Source organism: Anopheles gambiae, chromosome X (genome assembly GCF_943734735.2).
Source record: "Anopheles gambiae chromosome X, idAnoGambNW_F1_1, whole genome shotgun sequence".
Classification (NCBI taxonomy): Eukaryota; Metazoa; Arthropoda; class Insecta; order Diptera; family Culicidae; genus Anopheles; species Anopheles gambiae.
In genome coordinates this window covers 3,325,765-3,348,398 of record NC_064600.1, presented here as the reverse complement: position 1 = coordinate 3,348,398, position 22,634 = coordinate 3,325,765, and the positions used below count along the sequence as shown (strand labels likewise).

Sequence of the window (22,634 nt, the reverse complement as noted above, 5' to 3'; positions counted from 1 at the left end):
GCCGCCGTCCGTCGACTGCAGTTTGGGAGCGGTCCCAAAAAAGACCGCAGTGTCAACAAAGATCGACACAGGACGAACGTCCATGATTGCCAAAATCAATGAAGAGAAGGAGATTCGCCTGCATCTCATGTTACAGGTGGAGAAGGCCGAAAAGGCCGAATTGATGAAAACGGTGGCAAGCCTTCAGGCCACAATCGAGGGCCTGCAGAAGCAGCCGGCGGATGCCCAGCAGGCCAGGCTTGCTGCCGAAATCGAAGCAAAAAAGGAGCGGGACGCCATGCTGGCCGAGATCCGCCATCTGGGGCAGCAACTGCGCCAGGAGCTCTGCTGGCAACGTGGACAACAGCAGCGGCCAAATGCTACACAGGCGCAGCGCCGTGAACTGCTGCGGCAGGAGGACGACCTCGGCAGGACCAGCCCATTTTCGAGCCAGCCGAGGGAATCTCGTACAAGGCGCTATTCGAAAAAATTCGCCTAAACCCGCGCTTGGCCGAGGAGAACAAGGGAGTCCACCAGGGCTACCGCACGTCCCGCGACTTCCTTCGCCTCGAGCTGAAAAAGGACGCAGACGCCGCTGTGTTGCTGCAGCGCATCCAGGAGGAGGTGGGCGATCTGGCCACTGGCCGGATCATCACGGAGATGGCCGAGGTCCTCATCACCGGACTGGACATGCTGGTCAAGAAGGAGGATGTAGAGCGGGGATTGATGCGCGCACTGGAGCGTACAGCGGTGGTAGCTACCACATCCATGGGCGCCGAGATGGCACGCAGCGTGCCCGTGTCCGACTACCACGGCGGGATGCGAATTTTTTGTTGGAAAAACGCATCGTGGTCGGACACTCGGTGTGCTTGGTGCGCAGTGCCCCTAAGCAGCAGCGAAGCGCGGTTCGCTGTTTCCGCTGTCTTGAACGTGGCCACACCACAGCGGATTGCCGGGGTGAGGACCGTTCGGGTCTCTGCTTACGCTGTGGAGCTGCCGACCATCGCGCAGCAACGTGTACGAAGGACTCGAAGTTCGTTTGTGGCGGCCCTCACCGAATCGCCGCCTCCATTCATCCATACATGCCCCTAACGACAATGTTGAACGTTCTGCAGTTCAACGCAAATCACTGTGAGAACGCCCATGACCTGGCGTTGCACGTGATGACCACCGAGGGTCTCGACGTTCTGCTCTTGTCCGAGCCCTATTGCGTACCGTGCAATAACAGCAACTGGGTGACGGACGAGAGTAATACGGTTGCCATCGTCGTTAACGGCAACCGGCTGCCGATACAACGTATCAGACTCCGGCGATCCAGTCGATGATCGACGACTTCTCCAGGAAGTAGTAACTGGCGACGAGGTCGACCATCGCGCAGCAACGTGTACGAAGGACTCGAAGTTCGTTTGTGGCGGCCCTCATCGTTTGTGGCGGCCCTCACCGAATTGCCGCCTCCATATATCCAGGCCCGTAACGACAATGTTGAACGTCCTGCAGTTCAACGCAAATCACTGTGAGAACGCCCAGGACCTGGCGTTGCACATGATGACCACCGAGGGTCTCGACGTTCTGCTCTTGTCCGAGCCCTATTGCGTACCGTGCAATAACGGCAACTGGGTGACGGACGAGAGTAATACGGTTGCCATCGTCGTTAACGGCAACCGGCTGCCGATACAACGTATCAGACTCCGGCGATCCAGTCGATGATCGACGACTTCTCCAGGAAGTAGCTACTGGCGACGAGGTCCATTCCGCCGAACCAACAGCTCCTAACGGAACTTCAAGCTGCCAGGGAGAGCCTTCGGAAGGCTATTCGTGTGAGTAAGAACGAGGCGTTCGACCGGTTCATATTGGGCCCACGAGCGTGCGGCCATAACATCGGCGAACATCTTTGCGCGCTGAGAAACACTGGATTACGATACAGACACCCGCTAGGAAATGGACGAAGATTACGACTCACGGCACGAAACAAAATGTCAAGTGATAAGGGAACTTTCCCCTGATGATTTTGGGGACATAAGAAAATGAACTAAAGTATTATCGTTAAAATAAATAGAACGGCTCAAATGGGCGGATTTCCCAGCGGGGGGAGTCCGTTAGTGGTAACCCCCCGCTGGCAGGAGTGGGTTCTCTTGGTAGCTTAGAAGTATAACCAATAAAGAGAACTCTATGAAATTAAAAAAAAGCAACGGATGGCGGCATCGCGATGAGCTATGATTGCTCGATACAAAAACGTTATGTTGGAGAGTGTTAGATGAAATAATGCAGCCAGCTGCTCGCGTGCTCTCTCTCTCTCTCTCTCTCTCTCTCGTTGCCGGAACGCCTAGGAGATCAGGTCAAGTGAGGCTCGTGAACTAGTGGATAAGCGGCTTCGTGTCGGATTGGGTGCCGGGGTGAATCAAGTTCCTTTAATCGCCTCAGCTGGCTACCACAAGCGACGTGTTGGATTCAAAGATGTTGTATCTTGCTAGCCGAGATCTCCGTTGCATGTACTGTGGGATGGTCGAGATCGCTACACCAGTTTGGACGAGCTGACTTTCGCCACCGAGATACGCGGATCATTCGGCAGTAGCAGTTCATCTTAGTCGTCGATACGTATCCCATCCAGCTGCGTTCATTCGCGTGTGGACTGTAAGGTGCGCGCTTTCGTGCCGGTCGAGATCTCCGTTGCATGTACTGTGGGATGGTCGAGATCGCTACACCAGTTTGGACGAGCTGACCTCTACCACCGAGCTCACGGATCACTCAGCAGTAGCAGTTCATCGCGGTCGTCGATAGGTATCCCATCCAGCTGCGTTCATTCGCGTGTGGACTGTAAGGTGCGCATTTTCGTAACTAAGCAGCACTTCTCCAATTAAGGAGAAATAAAAAAATCAATTTGTTTGTTAATATTGCACCAAAAAAATGTGGATCATTCTAAGTATTAATCAACGATAGAAAACATTTGAATCGCAATTTAACGAATACAATACAATCGTTCATGTTTAATTATAAAAAAAACGATCGTGCAGCTCAAACAGGATACTCATATTTCACACCTGTGCAAGCTGGCGCGAACGATAGCGTGTGGTCTAGAAGCTGTTACTGTTACTGTTACTGAATTTAACACAGAGTTTTTAGATTTAGAATATATTTTTTTAATTGAATCAAACCGGAAGTTCGTTTTTAATTTTACTTTCGAACCTTCGAGCTCGAATTGTTCAGCAAACTGCTATGCTTAACCGGTGGTTACACGCGGCCTTCGCCTTCATTACGTCTTCCGTCAAATTGTCAAACTCGCCTCGTGGCCCACTGTCAAGCTGTCAAGCAGTCTTGTTGTCATAAAAAATGAGGCGTCCTTTTGTAAAGGTAAGTTTTAATATATATCTTTCGCGAGGTAATTATAATTAAAATTACATTACAAGTGTAATAATTATAGATGATTATTAATTCGTGTTTTAATGTATATTCCATACAGGTAGCTCGTAGCTAATACATGGAAGCTGGTAGCCCTTCAGCAGTGGGAACGGGCTATGTTTCGGCATCCCTCCGGAACGCAACAAACGATCGACAGCACGGTTCGTGTACGTGTACGTGTGGATTGCTGGAAGGTTGCTGGTAGCTGGTAGCTGGTAACCTTTCAGCAGCGGGAACCTTTCAGCAGCGGGTGTTTCCGCATCCCTCCGGAACGCTACAAACGATCGACAGTGCGGTTTTTTTTATTGTAAAAATAAATAAAAGTAAAATTGTTAGCAGCACGGCTCGTCTTCTTGTTAAAGAAGCGAATGAGCTAGACCTCAAAGTCTTTTTATATAAAAATAAAAAAAGAAAGAAAGAAAAGTCTTTTTGTTCGGATAGATGGGAGGCTTGTCCTCGCCCCTTTTAGGTTGCGATTGGTGGCGCCGTGGCTTCCATATATTTGGCTAACGGTTAGCGGTTTATTTTAGCATTACATTCATTATCTGATTATTATAGTACGGTACCGAGCACAATTGCGTATGTCGAGTTTCACACGTACAGCGGATTCCTATGGAAAGAATAGTTTACACTGCCGGCTTCGAGGGTTGAAATATATCGGCACAAAGGTTCGCATTAATGTATTAGAGTTTGTCTCTAAAATTAATTTAACTGTTTTATACGATTCTTACTGAATTTAACACAGAGTTTTTAGATTCAGAATATATTTTTTTAATTGAATCAAACCGGAAGTTCGTTTTTAATTTTACTTTCGAATCTTCGAGCTCGAATTGTTCAGCAAACTGCTATACCTAAGCGGAGGTTAGACCCGGCCTTCCCAGTGCAGTTGTGCCGCATACTGCAGGACTACTTCGCCGACAGGGAGCTTACGTACGACACGGCGGACGGGCCGGTTACCCGCCGAGTATCGGCAGGTGTTCACAGGGGTCCATATTGGGCCCCACACTGTGGAACATGGTCATCATGTACGACGGAGAGCTAGCCGTAGAGCTCCCTGAGGGCGCCTCCATCGTGGGATTCGCCGACGATCTTGCGATCCTGGCAGCGGGGACAACCCCAGAACACGCCGCTGCAATAGCGAGAAGACGGAGCTGCTGATGATCTCCAGTAAGCGCAGCGGATATCGTAACATCCCGGTTAACATCTGCGGGGTGGAAGTGCGCTCGAAGCGGTCGATCCGTTACTTGGGGGTCATGCTACACGACCACCTATCGTGGCGCCCACACGTCGAGATGGTCGCGGACAAGGCCCTCCGTGTGGTGCGAGCATTCCGCGGTATCATGCGCAACCACAGCGGCCCCCAAGTAAGTAATCGGAAGCTGCTCGCCGCAATGGCCGCATCCATTATCCGCTACGGCGCACCCGTCTGGGCGGAAGCCACGGACTTGCAGTGGTGCAGGCGGATATTGGATCGCGTGCAGCGCCCCCTAGCCCAGGGCATCACGAGCTGCGAGGTAGCGGTAGTTTCAGCCGGAGAACTGCCCTACCACCTCTTGGCGAAGGAAGACGCCCGCTGCTACAATCGACAGCAGTCCAGCCCGGACAGTCGCCAGCGACGTGGGCGAATACCACCATCCGCAGCGGAGCTGGAGCGACGACGGCTCAACAGGCGACAGAGGGAGAGACAACGGCGGCTGGAGCAACGGCAAGCGGAGGTCGAGGCTCAGCCTCCCCCGTGGAATGAGCTGCCGAGCTCTCAGCTGGCCGAAAGAAGAAGCAGCCTCACAGACGTCGAGAGAGCGGCCATAACATCGGCAAATACTTCCGCACGTTGAGGAATATTGGAATATGATTTGGAGACACCTGCTAGGAAACGGAAAACGTTAAAGGCTTACGGAACGACATTTTTGTTTTGCGAAAAAGGATATCTTCCTCTGATCATTTGGGGAAGTACAAAAACTAAGTGAACTAAAATACTATAGTTGAAATAAAGAGAAAGGCCCAAATGGGCGGAATTCCCGGCGGGGGGGAGTCCGTTAGTGGTAACCCCCCGCTGGTAGGAGCGGGTTTTCTTGGTAGCAGTTAGTAACACCAATAAAGATAACCCAATGAATTTAAAAAAAAATGGATGACGGAGTATTGATTGGGTAGCCGACGGGTGAAGTCACATGGAAACACGCTCCGTAAACGAAAAAAAAGTGTGAAAAACAGCGATCAACAAAGAACGACACAGGACGAACGTCCATGATTGCCAATATCAATGAAGAGAAGGAGATTCGCCTGCATCTCATGTTACAGGCGGAGAAGGCCGAAAAGGCCGAATTGATGAAAACGGTGGCAAGCCTTCAGGCCACAATCGAGGGCCTGCAGAAGCAGCCGGCGGATGCCCAGCAGGCCAGCCTTGCTGCCGAAATCGAAGCAAAAAAGGAGCGGGACGCCATGCTGGCCGAGATCCGCCATCTGGGGCAGCAACTGCGCCAGGAGCTCTGCTGGCAACGTGGACAACAGCAGCGGCCAAATGCTACACAGGCGCAGCGCCGTGAACTGCTGCGGCAGGAGGACGACCTCGGCAGGACCAGCCCATTTTCGAGCCAGCCGAGGGAATCTCGTACAAGGCGCTATTCGAAAAAATTCGTCTAAACCCGCGCTTGTCCGAGGAGAACAAGGGAGTCCACCAGGGACTTCCTTCGCCTCGAGCTGAAAAAGGACGCAGACGCCGCTGTGTTGCTGCAGCGCATCCAGGAGGAGGTGGGCGATCTGGCCACTGACCGGATCATCACAGAGATGGCCGAGGTCCTCATCACCAGATTGGACATGCTGGCCAAGAAGAAGGATGTAGAGCGGGGATTGATGCGCGCACTGGAGCGTACAGCGGTGGTAGCTACCACATCCATGGGCGCCGAGATGGTACGCAGCGTGCCCGTGTCCGACTACCACGGCGGGATGCGAATTTTTTGTTGGAAAAACGCATCGTGGTCGGACACTCGGTGTGCTTGGTGCGCAGTGCCCCTAAGCAGCAGCGAAGCACGGTTCGCTGTTTCCGCTGTCTTGAACGTGGCCACACCACAACGGATTGCCAGGGTGAGGACCGTTCGGGTCTCTGCTTACGCTGTGGAGCTGCCGACCATCGCGCAGCAACGTGTACGAAGGACTCGAAGTTCGTTTGTGGCGGCCCTCATCGTCATCGCCGCCATAACCCTCATCGAATTGCCGCCTCCATATATCCAGGCCCGTAACGACAATGTTGAACGTCCTGCAGTTCAACGCAAATCACTGTGAGAACGCCCAGGACCTGGCGTTGCACGTGATGACCACCGAGGGTCTCGACGTTCTGCTCTTGTCCGAGCCCTATTGCGTACCGTGCAATAACGGCAACTGGGTGACGGACGAGAGTAATACGGTTGCCATCGTCGTTAACGGCAACCGGCTGCCGATACAACGTATCAGACTCCGGCGATCCAGTCGATGATCGACGACTTCTCCAGGAAGTAGCAACTGGCGACGAGGTCCATTCCGCCGAACCAACAGCTCCTAACGGAACTTCAAGCTGCCAGGGAGAGCCTTCGGAAGGCTATTCGTGTGAGTAAGAACGAGGCGTTCGACTGGTTCTTGCTGACGATCAGGGAGGACGAAACCGGAAACTTTTTCCAGCAGAACTGCGGCGAATTGTCGACGCCTTGTTCCCGGTCCATCCGCCGGTCGAGTGGCCTGATCTCGGAGTTGGCAACATGGCGCCGCTTCGATCGATCGGCCAGACCGGGCTGGAACAAATAGCAGCCAGCATGCACCCGCGGAAGGCTCTTGGGCTGGATGGAGTGCCCAACGCCGCTCTTACGGTAGCTCTCAGGCAGCAACCGGAGCCGTTCCGCCGGGTGTTTCAGGAGTGCCTGGACATGTCCTGCTTTCCACAGCCGTGGAAGAAGCAGCGACTGGTGCTCCTGCCAAAACCAGGCAAATCACCGGGCGAACCGTCGTCTTTTCTTGCCTTCGGTGCCAGCGCTGTGTGCACGCGCAGCGCCCAACGATGCAGCGGAGTCGACAGGGGAGGTTGAGGAAGAGGAGGCCAGTCCTCCAGTGCCACAAATCCCCCCGCGTAGCCGAGGATTGCCTCCCTCCCCGAGAACACTGGAGTCTCCGCCGACGCAATCACATGCAGCAGCAGTACCGCAGAAGACGTCTGGCCGGCGAACTTGGAGTGGTTCCGCAGGGTCGCCAGCGACGCGGCAGAGTACCACCTTCTGCAGAGGAACTCGAAAGGCGTCGGCTCAACAGGCGGCGTAACAGTCGAGAGAGAAGGCAACGGCGGCTGGAACAAGGCAGCACGGAGGTCGAGGCCCAGCCTCCCCCGTGGAACGAGCTGCCGAGTTCCCAGCTTGCCGAAAGAAGATCTGGCCTTACGGAAGACGAGCGTGCGGCCATAACATCGGCGAACATCTTTGCGCGCTGAGAAACACTGGATTACGATACAGACACCCGCTAGGAAATGGACGAAGATTACGACTCACGGCACGAAACAAAATGTCAAGTGATAAGGGAACTTTCCCCTGATGATTCTGGGGACATAAGAAAATGAACTAAAATATTATCGTTAAAATAAATAGAACGGCTCAAATGGGCGGATTTCCCAGTGGGGGGAGTCCGTTAGTGGTAGCCCCCCGCTGGCAGGAGTGGGTTCTCTTGGTAGCTTAGAAGTATAACCAATAAAGAGAACTCTATGAAATTATAAAAAAGCAACGGATGGCGGCATCGCGATGAGCTATGATTGCTCGATACAAAAACGTTATGTTGGAGAGTGTTAGATGAAATAATGCAGCCAGCTGCTCGCGTGCTCTCTCTCTCTCTCGTTGCCGGAACGCCTAGGAGATCAGGTCAAGTGAGGCTCGTGAACTAGTGGATAAGCGGCTTCGTGTCGGATTGGGTGCCGGGGTGAATCAAGTTCCTTTAATCGCCTCAGCTGGCTACCACAAGCGACGTGTTGGATTCAAAGATTTAGTATCTTGGTAGCCGAGATCTCCGTTGCATGTACTGTGGGATGGTCGAGATCGCTACACCAGTTTGGACGAGCTGACCTGTACCACCGAGCTCACGGATCACTCAGCAGCTGCAGTTCATCGCGGTCGTCGATAGGTATCCCATCCAGCTGCGTTCATTCGCGTGTGGACTGTAAGGTGCGCATTTTCGTAACTAAGCAGCACTTCTCCAATTAAGGAGAAATAAAAAATCAATTTGTTTGTTAATATTGCACCAAAAAAATGTGGATCATTCTAAGTATTAATCAACGATAGAAAACATTTGAATCGCAATTTAACGAATACAATACAATCGTTCATGTTTAATTATAAAAAAAAAACGATCGTGCAGCTCAAACAGGATACTCATATTTCACACCTGTGCAAGCTGGCGCGAACGATAGCGTGTGGTCTAGAAGCTGTTACTGTTACTGTTACTGAATTTAACACAGAGTTTTTAGATTTAGAATATATTTTTTTAATTGAATCAAACCGGAAGTTCGTTTTTAATTTTACTTTCGAACCTTCGAGCTCGAATTGTTCAGCAAACTGCTATGCTTAACCGGTGGTTACACGCGGCCTTCGCCTTCATTACGTCTTCCGTCAAATTGTCAAACTCGCCTCGTGGCCCACTGTCAAGCTGTCAAGCTGTCTTGTTGTCATAAAAAATGAGGCGTCCTTTTGTAAAGGTAAGTTTTAATATATATCTTTCGCGAGGTAATTATAATTAAAATTACATTACAAGTGTAATAATTATAGATGATTATTAATTCGTGTTTTAATGTATATTCCATACAGGTAGCTCGTAGCCAATACATGGAAGCTGGTAGCCCTTCAGCAGTGGGAACGGGCTATGTTTCGGCATCCCTCCGGAACGCTACAAACGATCGACAGCACGGTTCTTGTACGTGTTCGGATTGCTGGAATGTTGCTGGTAGCTGGTAGGCTTTCTATCACGTATGAGTATTATTATTTCCTTCGTGTTTTAAAGTGTTTTGTTTTGTTTTTCTTCAGGTTGCTGGTAGCTTCAGCTGCGGGAAGGACTGTGTTTCCTCATCGTTCCGGTACGCCACGAAGGATCGAAAGCACGATTCGTGTACGTGTACGTGTGGATTGCTGGAAGGTTGCTGGTAACCTTTCAGCAGCGGGTGTTTCCGCATCCCTCCGGAACGCTACAAACGATCGACAGTGCGGTTTTTTTTATTGTAAAAATAAATAAAAGTAAAATTGTTAGCAGCACGGCTCGTCTTCTTGTTAAAGAAGCGAATGAGCTAGACCTCAAAGTCTTTTTATATAAAAATAAAAAAAAGAAAGAAAGAAAAGTCTTTTTGTTCGGATAGATGGGAGGCTTGTCCTCGCCCCTTTTAGGTTGCGATTGGTGGCGCCGTGGCTTCCATATTTTTGGCTAACGGTTAGCGGTTTATTTTAGCATTACATTCATTATATACGATATACGCTATAGTACGGTACCGAGCACAAATTGCGTATGTCGATTTTCACACGTACAGCGGATTCCTATGGAAAGAATAGTTAACACTGCCGGCTTCGAGGGTTGAAATATATCGGCACAAAGGTTCGCATTAATGTATTAGAGTTTGTCTCTAAAATTAATTTAACTGTTTTATACGATTCTTACTGAATTTAACACAGAGTTTTTAGATTCAGATTATATTTTTTTAATTGAATCAAACCGGAAGTTCGTTTTTTATTTTACTTTCGAATCTTCGAGCTCGAATTGTTCAGCAAACTGCTATACCTAAGCGGTGGTTAGACCCGGCCTTCCCAGTGCAGTTGTGCCGCATACTGCAGGACTACTTCGCCGACAGGGAGCTTACGTACGACACGGCGGACGGGCCGGTTACCCGCCGAGTATCGGCAGGTGTTCACAGGGGTCCATATTGGGCCCCACACTGTGGAACATGGTCATCATGTACGACGGAGAGCTAGCCGTAGAGCTCCCTGAGGGCGCCTCCATCGTGGGATTCGCCGACGATCTTGCGATCCTGGCAGCGGGGACAACCCCAGAACACGCCGCTGCAATAGCGAGAAGACGGAGCTGCTGATGATCTCCAGTAAGCGCAGCGGATATCGTAACATCCCGGTTAACATCTGCGGGGTGGAAGTGCGCTCGAAGCGGTCGATCCGTTACTTGGGGGTCATGCTACACGACCACCTATCGTGGCGCCCACACGTCGAGATGGTCGCGGACAAGGCCCTCCGTGTGGTGCGAGCATTCCGCGGTATCATGCGCAACCACAGCGGCCCCCAAGTAAGTAATCGGAAGCTGCTCGCCGCAATGGCCGCATCCATTATCCGCTACGGCGCACCCGTCTGGGCGGAAGCCACGGACTTGCAGTGGTGCAGGCGGATATTGGATCGCGTGCAGCGCCCCCTAGCCCAGGGCATCACGAGCTGCGAGGTAGCGGTAGTTTCAGCCGGAGAACTGCCCTACCACCTCTTGGCGAAGGAAGACGCCCGCTGCTACAATCGACAGCAGTCCAGCCCGGACAGTCGCCAGCGACGTGGGCGAATACCACCATCCGCAGCGGAGCTGGAGCGACGACGGCTCAACAGGCGACAGAGGGAGAGACAACGGCGGCTGGAGCAACGGCAAGCGGAGGTCGAGGCTCAGCCTCCCCCGTGGAATGAGCTGCCGAGCTCTCAGCTGGCCGAAAGAAGAAGCAGCCTCACAGACGTCGAGAGAGCGGCCATAACATCGGCAAATACTTCCGTACGTTGAGGAATATTGGAATATGATTTGGAGACACCTGCTAGGAAACGGAAAACGTTAAGAGCTTACGGAACGACATTTTTGTTTTGCGAAAAAGGATATCTTCCTCTGATCATTCGGGGAAGTACAAAAACTAAGTGCACTAAAATACTATAGTTGAAATAAAGAGAAAGGCCCAAATGGGCCGAATTCCCGGCGGGGGGGAGTCCGTTAGTGGTAACCCCCCGCTGGTAGGAGCGGGTTTTCTTGGTAGCAGTTAGTAACACCAATAAAGATAACCCAATGAATTTAAAAAATGACGGAGTATTGATTGGGTAGCCGACGGGTGAAGTCACATGGAAACACGCTCCATAAACATTTCGAAAAAAAGTGTGAAAAACAGCCTTGGATCGCGTTTTACTATAAGTTGGTGTTATCCAGCGGAAAAACGACTTGGACTCTAGATTTTGGACCTTTTCGACGGAAAAAAACCGGCACGAAAGCAGAAAATTACACCAGTGACGGAGCCTCATCTATCCGTTTGGTTGGCTAGCGTGGTGCCATCTTTTATCTGCTAGAGGAAGGATATATTGCTGCCACCTGCGAGTTGACAGCGAATGCTGGAAGCCCAAACCGAGGCGACCGGCCAGATAAAAGCTAGTCAGGTAGAGGTGATGGTTACAAAACCTTGCGAGTGACAATGGATCGCAGCTTGAGACCTCGGCCGCCGTCCGTCGACTGCAGTTTGGGAGCGGTCCCAAAAAAGACCGCAGTGTCAACAAAGATCGACACAGGACGAACGTCCATGATTGCCAAAATCAATGAAGAGAAGGAGATTCGCCTGCATCTCATGTTACAGGTGGAGAAGGCCGAAAAGGCCGAATTGATGAAAACGGTGGCAAGCCTTCAGGCCACAATCGAGGGCCTGCAGAAGCAGCCGGCGGATGCCCAGCAGGCCAGGCTTGCTGCCGAAATCGAAGCAAAAAAGGAGCGGGACGCCATGCTGGCCGAGATCCGCGATCTGGGGCAGCAACTGCGCCAGGAGCTCTGCTGGCAACGTGGACAACAGCAGCGGCCAAATGCTACACAGGCGCAGCGCCGTGAACTGCTGCGGCAGGAGGACGACCTCGGCAGGACCAGCCCATTTTCGAGCCAGCCGAGTGAATCTCGTACAAGGCGCTATTCGAAAAAATTCGCCTAAACCCGCGCTTGTCCGAGGAGAACAAGGGAGTCCACCAGGGACTTCCTTCGCCTCGAGCTGAAAAAGGACGCAGACGCCGCTGTGTGCTGCAGCGCATCCAGGAGGAGGTGGGCGATCTGGCCACTGACCGGATCATCACAGAGATGGCCGAGGTCCTCATCACCAGATTGGACATGCTGGCCAAGAAGAAGGATGTAGAGCGGGGATTGATGCGCGCACTGGAGCGTACAGCGGTGGTAGCTACCACATCCATGGGCGCCGAGATGGTACGCAGCGTGCCCGTGTCCGACTACCACGGCGGGATGCGAATTTTTTGTTGGAAAAACGCATCGTGGTCGGACACTCGGTGTGCTTGGTGCGCAGTGCCCCTAAGCAGCAGCGAAGCGCGGTTCGCTGTTTCCGCTGTCTTGAACGTGGCCACACCACAGCGGATTGCCGGGGTGAGGACCGTTCGGGTCTCTGCTTACGCTGTGGAGCTGCCGACCATCGCGCAGCAACGTGTACGAAGGACTCGAAGTTCGTTTGTGGCGGCCCTCATCGTCATCGCCGCCATAACCCTCATCGAATTGCCGCCTCCATATATCCAGGCCCGTAACGACAATGTTGAACGTCCTGCAGTTCAACGCAAATCACTGTGAGAACGCCCAGGACCTGGCGTTGCACGTGATGACCACCGAGGGTCTCGACGTTCTGCTCTTGTCCGAGCCCTATTGCGTACCGTGCAATAACGGCAACTGGGTGACGGACGAGAGTAATACGGTTGCCATCGTCGTTAACGGCAACCGGCTGCCGATACAACGTATCAGACTCCGGCGATCCAGTCGATGATCGACGACTTCTCCAGGAAGTAGCAACTGGCGACGAGGTCCATTCCGCCGAACCAACAGCTCCTAACGGAACTTCAAGCTGCCAGGGAGAGCCTTCGGAAGGCTATTCGTGTGAGTAAGAACGAGGCGTTCGACTGGTTCTTGCTGACGATCAGGGAGGACGAAACCGGAAACTTTTTCCAGCAGAACTGCGGCGAATTGTCGACGCCTTGTTCCCGGTTCATCCGCCGGTCGAGTGGCCTGATCTCGGAGTTGGCAACATGGCGCCGCTACGATCGATCGGCCAGATCGGGCTGGAACAAATAGCAGCCAGCATGCACCCGCGGAAGGCTCTTGGGCTGGATGGAGTGCCCAACGCCGCTCTTACGGTAGCTCTCTCAGGCAGCAACCGGAGCCCTTCCGCCGGGTGTTTCAGGAGTGCCTGGACATGTCCTGCTTTCCACAGCCGTGGAAGAAGCAGCGACTGGTGCTCCTGCCAAAACCAGGCAAATCACCGGGCGAACCGTCGTCTTTTCTTGCCTTCGGTGCCAGCGCTGTGTGCACGCGCAGCGCCCAACGATGCAGCGGAGTCGACAGGGAGGTTGAGGAAGAGGAGGCCAGTCCTCCAGTGCCACCATTCCCCCCGCGTAGCCGAGGATTGCCTCCCTCCCCGAGAACACTGGAGTCTCCGCCGGCGCAACGACATGCAGCAGAAGTACCGCAGAAGACGTCTGGCCGGCGAACTTGGAGTGGTTCCGCAGGGTCGCCAGCGACGCGGCAGAGTACCACCTTCTGCAGAGGAACTCGAAAGGCGTCGGCTCAACAGGCGGCGTAACAGTCGAGAGAGAAGGCAACGGCGGCTGGAACAAGGCAGCACGGAGGTCGAGGCCCAGCCTCCCCCGTGGAACGAGCTGCCGAGTTCCCAGCTTGCCGAAAGAAGATCTGGCCTTACGGAAGACGAGCGTGCGGCCATAACATCGGCGAACATCTTTGCGCGCTGAGAAACACTGGATTACGATACAGACACCCGCTAGGAAATGGACGAAGATTACGACTCACGGCACGAAACAAAATGTCAAGTGATAAGGGAACTTTCCCCTGATGATTCTGGGGACATAAGAAAATGAACTAAAATATTATCGTTAAAATAAATAGAACGGCTCAAATGGGCGGATTTCCCAGTGGGGGGAGTCCGTTAGTGGTAGCCCCCCGCTGGCAGGAGTGGGTTCTCTTGGTAGCTTAGAAGTATAACCAATAAAGAGAACTCTATGAAATTATAAAAAAGCAACGGATGGCGGCATCGCGATGAGCTATGATTGCTCGATACAAAAACGTTATGTTGGAGAGTGTTAGATGAAATAATGCAGCCAGCTGCTCGCGTGCTCTCTCTCTCTCTCGTTGCCGGAACGCCTAGGAGATCAGGTCAAGTGAGGCTCGTGAACTAGTGGATAAGCGGCTTCGTGTCGGATTGGGTGCCGGGGTGAATCAAGTTCCTTTAATCGCCTCAGCTGGCTACCACAAGCGACGTGTTGGATTCAAAGATTTAGTATCTTGGTAGCCGAGATCTCCGTTGCATGTACTGTGGGATGGTCGAGATCGCTACACCAGTTTGGACGAGCTGACCTGTACCACCGAGCTCACGGATCACTCAGCAGCTGCAGTTCATCGCGGTCGTCGATAGGTATCCCATCCAGCTGCGTTCATTCGCGTGTGGACTGTAAGGTGCGCATTTTCGTAACTAAGCAGCACTTCTCCAATTAAGGAGAAATAAAAAATCAATTTGTTTGTTAATATTGCACCAAAAAAATGTGGATCATTCTAAGTATTAATCAACGATAGAAAACATTTGAATCGCAATTTAACGAATACAATACAATCGTTCATGTTTAATTATAAAAAAAAAACGATCGTGCAGCTCAAACAGGATACTCATATTTCACACCTGTGCAAGCTGGCGCGAACGATAGCGTGTGGTCTAGAAGCTGTTACTGTTACTGTTACTGAATTTAACACAGAGTTTTTAGATTTAGAATATATTTTTTTAATTGAATCAAACCGGAAGTTCGTTTTTAATTTTACTTTCGAACCTTCGAGCTCGAATTGTTCAGCAAACTGCTATGCTTAACCGGTGGTTACACGCGGCCTTCGCCTTCATTACGTCTTCCGTCAAATTGTCAAACTCGCCTCGTGGCCCACTGTCAAGCTGTCAAGCTGTCTTGTTGTCATAAAAAATGAGGCGTCCTTTTGTAAAGGTAAGTTTTAATATATATCTTTCGCGAGGTAATTATAATTAAAATTACATTACAAGTGTAATAATTATAGATGATTATTAATTCGTGTTTTAATGTATATTCCATACAGGTAGCTCGTAGCCAATACATGGAAGCTGGTAGCCCTTCAGCAGTGGGAACGGGCTATGTTTCGGCATCCCTCCGGAACGCTACAAACGATCGACAGCACGGTTCTTGTACGTGTTCGGATTGCTGGAATGTTGCTGGTAGCTGGTAGGCTTTCTATCACGTATGAGTATTATTATTTCCTTCGTGTTTTAAAGTGTTTTGTTTTGTTTTTCTTCAGGTTGCTGGTAGCTTCAGCTGCGGGAAGGGCTGTGTTTCCTCATCGTTCCGGTACGCCACGAAGGATCAAAAGCACGGTTCGTGTACGTGTACGTGTGGATTGCTGGAAGGTTGCTGGTAGCTGGTAGCTGGTAACCTTTCAGCAGCGGGAACCTTTCAGCAGCGGGTGTTTCCGCATCCCTCCGGAACGCTACAAACGATCGACAGTGCGGTTTTTTTTATTGTAAAAATAAATAAAAGTAAAATTGTTAGCAGCACGGCTCGTCTTCTTGTTAAAGAAGCGAATGAGCTAGACCTCAAAGTCTTTTTATATAAAAATAAAAAAAAGAAAGAAAGAAAAGTCTTTTTGTTCGGATAGATGGGAGGCTTGTCCTCGCCCCTTTTAGGTTGCGATTGGTGGCGCCGTGGCTTCCATATTTTTGGCTAACGGTTAGCGGTTTATTTTAGCATTACATTCATTATATACGATATACGCTATAGTACGGTACCGAGCACAATTGCGTATGTCGAGTTTCACACGTACAGCGGATTCCTATGGAAAGAATAGTTTACACTGCCGGCTTCGAGGGTTGAAATATATCGGCACAAAGGTTCGCATTAATGTATTAGAGTTTGTCTCTAAAATTAATTTAACTGTTTTATACGATTCTTACTGAATTTAACACAGAGTTTTTAGATTCAGATTATATTTTTTTAATTGAATCAAACCGGAAGTTCGTTTTTTATTTTACTTTCGAATCTTCGAGCTCGAATTGTTCAGCAAACTGCTATACCTAAGCGGAGGTTAGACCCGGCCTTCCCAGTGCAGTTGTGCCGCATACTGCAGGACTACTTCGCCGACAGGGAGCTCACGTACGACACGGCGGACGGGCCGGTTACCCGCCGAGTATCGGCAGGTGTTCACAGGGGTCCATATTGGGCCCCACACTGTGGAACATGGTCATCATGTACGACGGAGAGCTAGCCGTAGAGCTCCCTGAGGGCGCCTCCATCGTGGGATTCGCCGACGATCTTGCGATCCTGGCAGCGGGGACAACCCCAGAACACGCCGCTGCAATAGCGAGAAGACGGAGCTGCTGATGATCTCCAGTAAGCGCAGCGGATATCGTAACATCCCGGTTAACATCTGCGGGGTGGAAGTGCGCTCGAAGCGGTCGATCCGTTACTTGGGGGTCATGCTACACGACCACCTATCGTGGCGCCCACACGTCGAGATGGTCGCGGACAAGGCCCTCCGTGTGGTGCGAGCATTGCGCGGTATCATGCGCAACCACAGCGGCCCCCAAGTAAGTAATCGGAAGCTGCTCGCCGCAGTGGCCGCATCCATTATCCGCTACGGCGCACCCGTCTGGGCGGAAGCCACGGACTTGCAGTGGTGCAGGCGGATATTGGATCGCGTGCAGCGCCCCCTGGCCCAGGGCATCACGAGCGCCTTCCACTCCACGAGCTGCGAGGTAGCGGTAGTTTTAGCCGGAGAACTGCCCTACCACCTCTTGGCGAAGGAAGACGCCCGCTGCTACAAACGACAGCAGTCCAGCCCGGACAGTCGCCAGCGACGTGGGCGAATACCACCATCCGCAGCGGAGCTGGAGCGACGACGGCTCAACAGGCGACAGAGGGAGAGACAACGGCGGCTGGAGCAACGGCAAGCGGAGGTCGAGGCTCAGCCTCCCCCGTGGAATGAGCTGCCGAGCTCTCAGCTGGCCGAAAGAAGAAGCAGCCTCACAGACGTCGAGAGAGCGGCCATAACATCGGCAAATACTTCCGCACGTAGAGGAATATTGGAATATGATTTGGAGACACCTGCTAGGAAACGGAAAACGTTAAGAGCTTACGGAACGACATTTTTGTTTTGCGAAAAAGGATATCTTCCTCTGATCATTCGGGGAAGTACAAAAACTAAGTGAACTAAAATACTATAGTTGAAATAAAGAGAAAGGCCCAAATGGGCGGAATTCCCGGCGGGGGGGAGTCCGTTAGTGGTAATCCCCCGCTGGTAGGAGCGGGTTTTCTTGGTAGCAGTTAGTAACACCAATAAAGATAACCCAATGAATTTAAAAAAAATGGATGACGGAGTATTGATTGGGTAGCCGACGGGTGAAGTCACATGGAAACACGCTCCGTAAACGAAAAAAAAAGTGTGAAAAACAGCGATCAACAAAGAACGACACAGGACGAACGTCCATGATTGCCAAAATCAATGAAGAGAAGGAGATTCGCCTGCATCTCATGTTACAGGCGGAGAAGGCCGAAAAGGCCGAATTGATGAAAACGGTGGCAAGCCTTCAGGCCACAATCGAGGGCCTGCAGAAGCAGCCGGCGGATGCCCAGCAGGCCAGGCTTGCTGCCGAAATCGAAGCAAAAAAGGAGCGGGACGCCATGCTGGCCGAGATCCGCCATCTGGGGCAGCAACTGCGCCAGGAGCTCTGCTGGCAACGTGGACAACAGCAGCGGCCAAATGCTACACAGGCGCAGCGCCGTGAACTGCTGCGGCAGGAGGACGACCTCGGCAGGACCAGCCCATTTTCGAGCCAGCCGAGGGAATCTCGTACAAGGCGCTATTCGAAAAAATTCGCCTAAACCCGCGCTTGGCCGAGGAGAACAAGGGAGTCCACCAGGGCTACCGCACGTCCCGCGACTTCCTTCGCCTCGAGCTGAAAAAGGACGCAGACGCCGCTGTGTTGCTGCAGCGCATCCAGGAGGAGGTGGGCGATCTGGCCACTGACCGGATCATCACAGAGATGGCCGAGGTCCTCATCACCAGATTGGACATGCTGGCCAAGAAGAAGGATGTAGAGCGGGGATTGATGCGCGCACTGGAGCGTACAGCGGTGGTAGCTACCACATCCATGTGGGAGCGAGGAGATGGTACGCAGCGTGCCCGTGTCCGACTACCACGGCGGGATGCGAATTTTTTGTTGGAAAAACGCACCGTGGTCGGACACTCGGTGTGCTTGGTGCGCAGTGCCCCTAAGCAGCAGCGAAGCACGGTTCGCTGTTTCCGCTGTCTTGAACGTGGCCACACCACAACGGATTGCCAGGGTGAGGACCGTTCGGGTCTCTGCTTACGCTGTGGAGCTGCCGACCATCGCGCAGCAACGTGCACGAAGGACTCGAAGTGCATCGTTTGTGGCGGCCCTCACCGAATCGCCGCTTCCATACATCCATATATGCCCCTAACGACAATGTTGAACGTCCTGCAGTTCAACGCAAATCACTGTGAGAACGCCCAGGACCTGGCGTTGCACGTGTTGACCACCGAGGGTCTCGACGTTCTGCTCTTGTCCGAGCCCTATTGCGTACCGTGCAATAACAGCAACTGGGTGACGGACGAGAGTAATACGGTTGCCATCGTCGTTAACGGCAACCGGCTGCCGATACAACGTATCAGACTCCGGCGATCCAGTCGATGATCGACGACTTCTCCAGGAAGTAGCTACTGGCGACGAGGTCCATTCCGCCGAACCAACAGCTCCTAACGGAACTTCAAGCTGCCAGGGAGAGCCTTCTGAAGGCTATTCGTGTGAGTAAGAACGAGGCGTTCGACTGGTTCTTGCTGACGATCAGGGAGGACGAAACCGGAAACTTTTTCCAGCAGAACTGCGGCGAATTGTCGACGCCTTGTTCCCGGTCCATCCGCCGGTCGAGTGGCCTGATCTCGGAGTTGGCAACATGGCGCCGCTTCGATCGATCGGCCAGACCGGGCTGGAACAAATAGCAGCCAGCATGCACCCGCGGAAGGCTCTTGGGCTGGATGGAGTGCCCAACGCCGCTCTTACGGTAGCTCTCAGGCAGCAACCGGAGCCCTTCCGCCGGGTGTTTCAGGAGTGCCTGGACATGTCCTGCTTTCCACAGCCGTGGAAGAAGCAGCGACTGGTGCTCCTGCCAAAACCAGGCAAATCACCGGGCGAACCGTCGTCTTTTCTTGCCTTCGGTGCCAGCGCTGTGTGCACGCGCAGCGCCCAACGATGCAGCGGAGTCGACAGGGGAGGTTGAGGAAGAGGAGGCCAGTCCTCCAGTGCCACCAATCCCCCCGCGTAGCCGAGGATTGCCTCCCTCCCCGAGAACACTGGAGTCTCCGCCGGCGCAACGACATGCAGCAGAAGTACCGCAGAAGACGTCTGGCCGGCGAACTTGGAGTGGTTCCGCAGGGTCGCCAGCGACGCGGCAGAGTACCACCTTCCGCAGAGGAACTCGAAAGGCGTCGGCTCAACAGGCGGCGTAACAGTCGAGAGAGAAGGCAACGGCGGCTGGAACAAGGCAGCACGGAGGTCGAGGCCCAGCCTCCCCCGTGGAACGAGCTGCCGAGTTCCCAGCTTGCCGAAAGAAGATCTGGCCTTACGGAAGACGAGCGTGCGGCCATAACATCGGCGAACATCTTTGCGCGCTGAGAAACACTGGATTACGATACAGACACCCGCTAGGAAATGGACGAAGATTACGACTCACGGCACGAAACAAAATGTCAAGTGATAAGGGAACTTTCCCCTGATGATTCTGGGGACATAAGAAAATGAACTAAAGTATTATCGTTAAAATAAATAGAAAGGCTCAAATGGGCGGATTTCCCAGCGGGGGGAGTCCGTTAGTGGTAACCCCCCGCTGGCAGGAGTGGGTTCTCTTGGTAGCTTAGAAGTATAACCAATAAAGAGAACTCTATGAAATTAAAAAAAAAGCAACGGATGGCGGCATCGCGATGAGCTATGATTGCTCGATACAAAAACGTTATGTTGGAGAGTGTTAGATGAAATAATGCAGCCAGCTGCTCGCGTGCTCTCTCTCTCTCTCGTTGCCGGAACGCCTAGGAGATCAGGTCAAGTGAGGCTCGTGAACTAGTGGATAAGCGGCTTCGTGTCGGATTGGGTGCCGGGGTGAATCAAGTTCCTTTAATCGCCTCAGCTGGCTACCACAAGCGACGTGTTGGATTCAAAGATTTAGTATCTTGGTAGCCGAGATCTCCGTTGCATGTACTGTGGGATGGTCGAGATCGCTACACCAGTTTGGACGAGCTGACCTGTACCACCGAGCTCACGGATCACTCAGCAGCTGCAGTTCATCGCGGTCGTCGATAGGTATCCCATCCAGCTGCGTTCATTCGCGTGTGGACTGTAAGGTGCGCATTTTCGTAACTAAGCAGCACTTCTCCAATTAAGGAGAAATAAAAAATCAATTTGTTTGTTAATATTGCACCAAAAAAATGTGGATCATTCTAAGTATTAATCAACGATAGAAAACATTTGAATCGCAATTTAACGAATACAATACAATCGTTCATGTTTAATTATAAAAAAAAAACGATCGTGCAGCTCAAACAGGATACTCATATTTCACACCTGTGCAAGCTGGCGCGAACGATAGCGTGTGGTCTAGAAGCTGTTACTGTTACTGTTACTGAATTTAACACAGAGTTTTTAGATTTAGAATATATTTTTTTAATTGAATCAAACCGGAAGTTCGTTTTTAATTTTACTTTCGAACCTTCGAGCTCGAATTGTTCAGCAAACTGCTATGCTTAACCGGTGGTTACACGCGGCCTTCGCCTTCATTACGTCTTCCGTCAAATTGTCAAACTCGCCTCGTGGCCCACTGTCAAGCTGTCAAGCTGTCTTGTTGTCATAAAAAATGAGGCGTCCTTTTGTAAAGGTAAGTTTTAATATATATCTTTCGCGAGGTAATTATAATTAAAATTACATTACAAGTGTAATAATTATAGATGATTATTAATTCGTGTTTTAATGTATATTCCATACAGGTAGCTCGTAGCCAATACATGGAAGCTGGTAGCCCTTCAGCAGTGGGAACGGGCTATGTTTCGGCATCCCTCCGGAACGCTACAAACGATCGACAGCACGGTTCTTGTACGTGTTCGGATTGCTGGAATGTTGCTGGTAGCTGGTAGGCTTTCTATCACGTATGAGTATTATTATTTCCTTCGTGTTTTAAAGTGTTTTGTTTTGTTTTTCTTCAGGTTGCTGGTAGCTTCAGCTGCGGGAAGGACTGTGTTTCCTCATCGTTCCGGTACGCCACGAAGGATCGAAAGCACGATTCGTGTACGTGTACGTGTGGATTGCTGGAAGGTTGCTGGTAACCTTTCAGCAGCGGGTGTTTCCGCATCCCTCCGGAACGCTACAAACGATCGACAGTGCGGTTTTTTTTATTGTAAAAATAAATAAAAGTAAAATTGTTAGCAGCACGGCTCGTCTTCTTGTTAAAGAAGCGAATGAGCTAGACCTCAAAGTCTTTTTATATAAAAATAAAAAAAAGAAAGAAAGAAAAGTCTTTTTGTTCGGATAGATGGGAGGCTTGTCCTCGCCCCTTTTAGGTTGCGATTGGTGGCGCCGTGGCTTCCATATTTTTGGCTAACGGTTAGCGGTTTATTTTAGCATTACATTCATTATATACGATATACGCTATAGTACGGTACCGAGCACAAATTGCGTATGTCGATTTTCACACGTACAGCGGATTCCTATGGAAAGAATAGTTTACACTGCCGGCTTCGAGGGTTGAAATATATCGGCACAAAGGTTCGCATTAATGTATTAGAGTTTGTCTCTAAAATTAATTTAACTGTTTTATACGATTCTTACTGAATTTAACACAGAGTTTTTAGATTCAGATTATATTTTTTTAATTGAATCAAACCGGAAGTTCGTTTTTTATTTTACTTTCGAATCTTCGAGCTCGAATTGTTCAGCAAACTGCTATACCTAAGCGGTGGTTAGACCCGGCCTTCCCAGTGCAGTTGTGCCGCATACTGCAGGACTACTTCGCCGACAGGGAGCTTACGTACGACACGGCGGACGGGCCGGTTACCCGCCGAGTATCGGCAGGTGTTCACAGGGGTCCATATTGGGCCCCACACTGTGGAACATGGTCATCATGTACGACGGAGAGCTAGCCGTAGAGCTCCCTGAGGGCGCCTCCATCGTGGGATTCGCCGACGATCTTGCGATC

At 51.5% G+C, this 22,634-nt stretch overlaps 1 protein-coding gene and 4 long non-coding RNA genes across 5 annotated transcripts in view; 4 read left to right on the top strand and 1 right to left on the bottom strand.

Moving 5' to 3' along the window:
• LOC1278391 (actin nucleation-promoting factor WASL) overlaps positions 1–22,634 on the bottom strand; it is a 63,916-nt gene that overhangs the window by 14,809 nt on the left and 26,473 nt on the right. The gene's annotated exons all lie outside the window — the stretch shown is intronic.
• Positions 3,270–3,753, top strand: LOC133392973 (uncharacterized). The gene is made up of 2 exons (XR_009765940.1): positions 3,270–3,327; positions 3,437–3,753. It is a non-coding gene; the product is annotated as an uncharacterized LOC133392973 (long non-coding RNA).
• LOC133392972 (uncharacterized) lies at positions 8,997–9,660 on the top strand. The gene is made up of 3 exons (XR_009765938.1): positions 8,997–9,073; positions 9,183–9,325; positions 9,399–9,660. It is a non-coding gene; the product is annotated as an uncharacterized LOC133392972 (long non-coding RNA).
• Positions 15,277–15,971, top strand: LOC133394084 (uncharacterized). The gene is made up of 3 exons (XR_009766597.1): positions 15,277–15,353; positions 15,463–15,605; positions 15,679–15,971. It is a non-coding gene; the product is annotated as an uncharacterized LOC133394084 (long non-coding RNA).
• LOC133394079 (uncharacterized) lies at positions 21,244–21,907 on the top strand. The gene is made up of 3 exons (XR_009766595.1): positions 21,244–21,320; positions 21,430–21,572; positions 21,646–21,907. It is a non-coding gene; the product is annotated as an uncharacterized LOC133394079 (long non-coding RNA).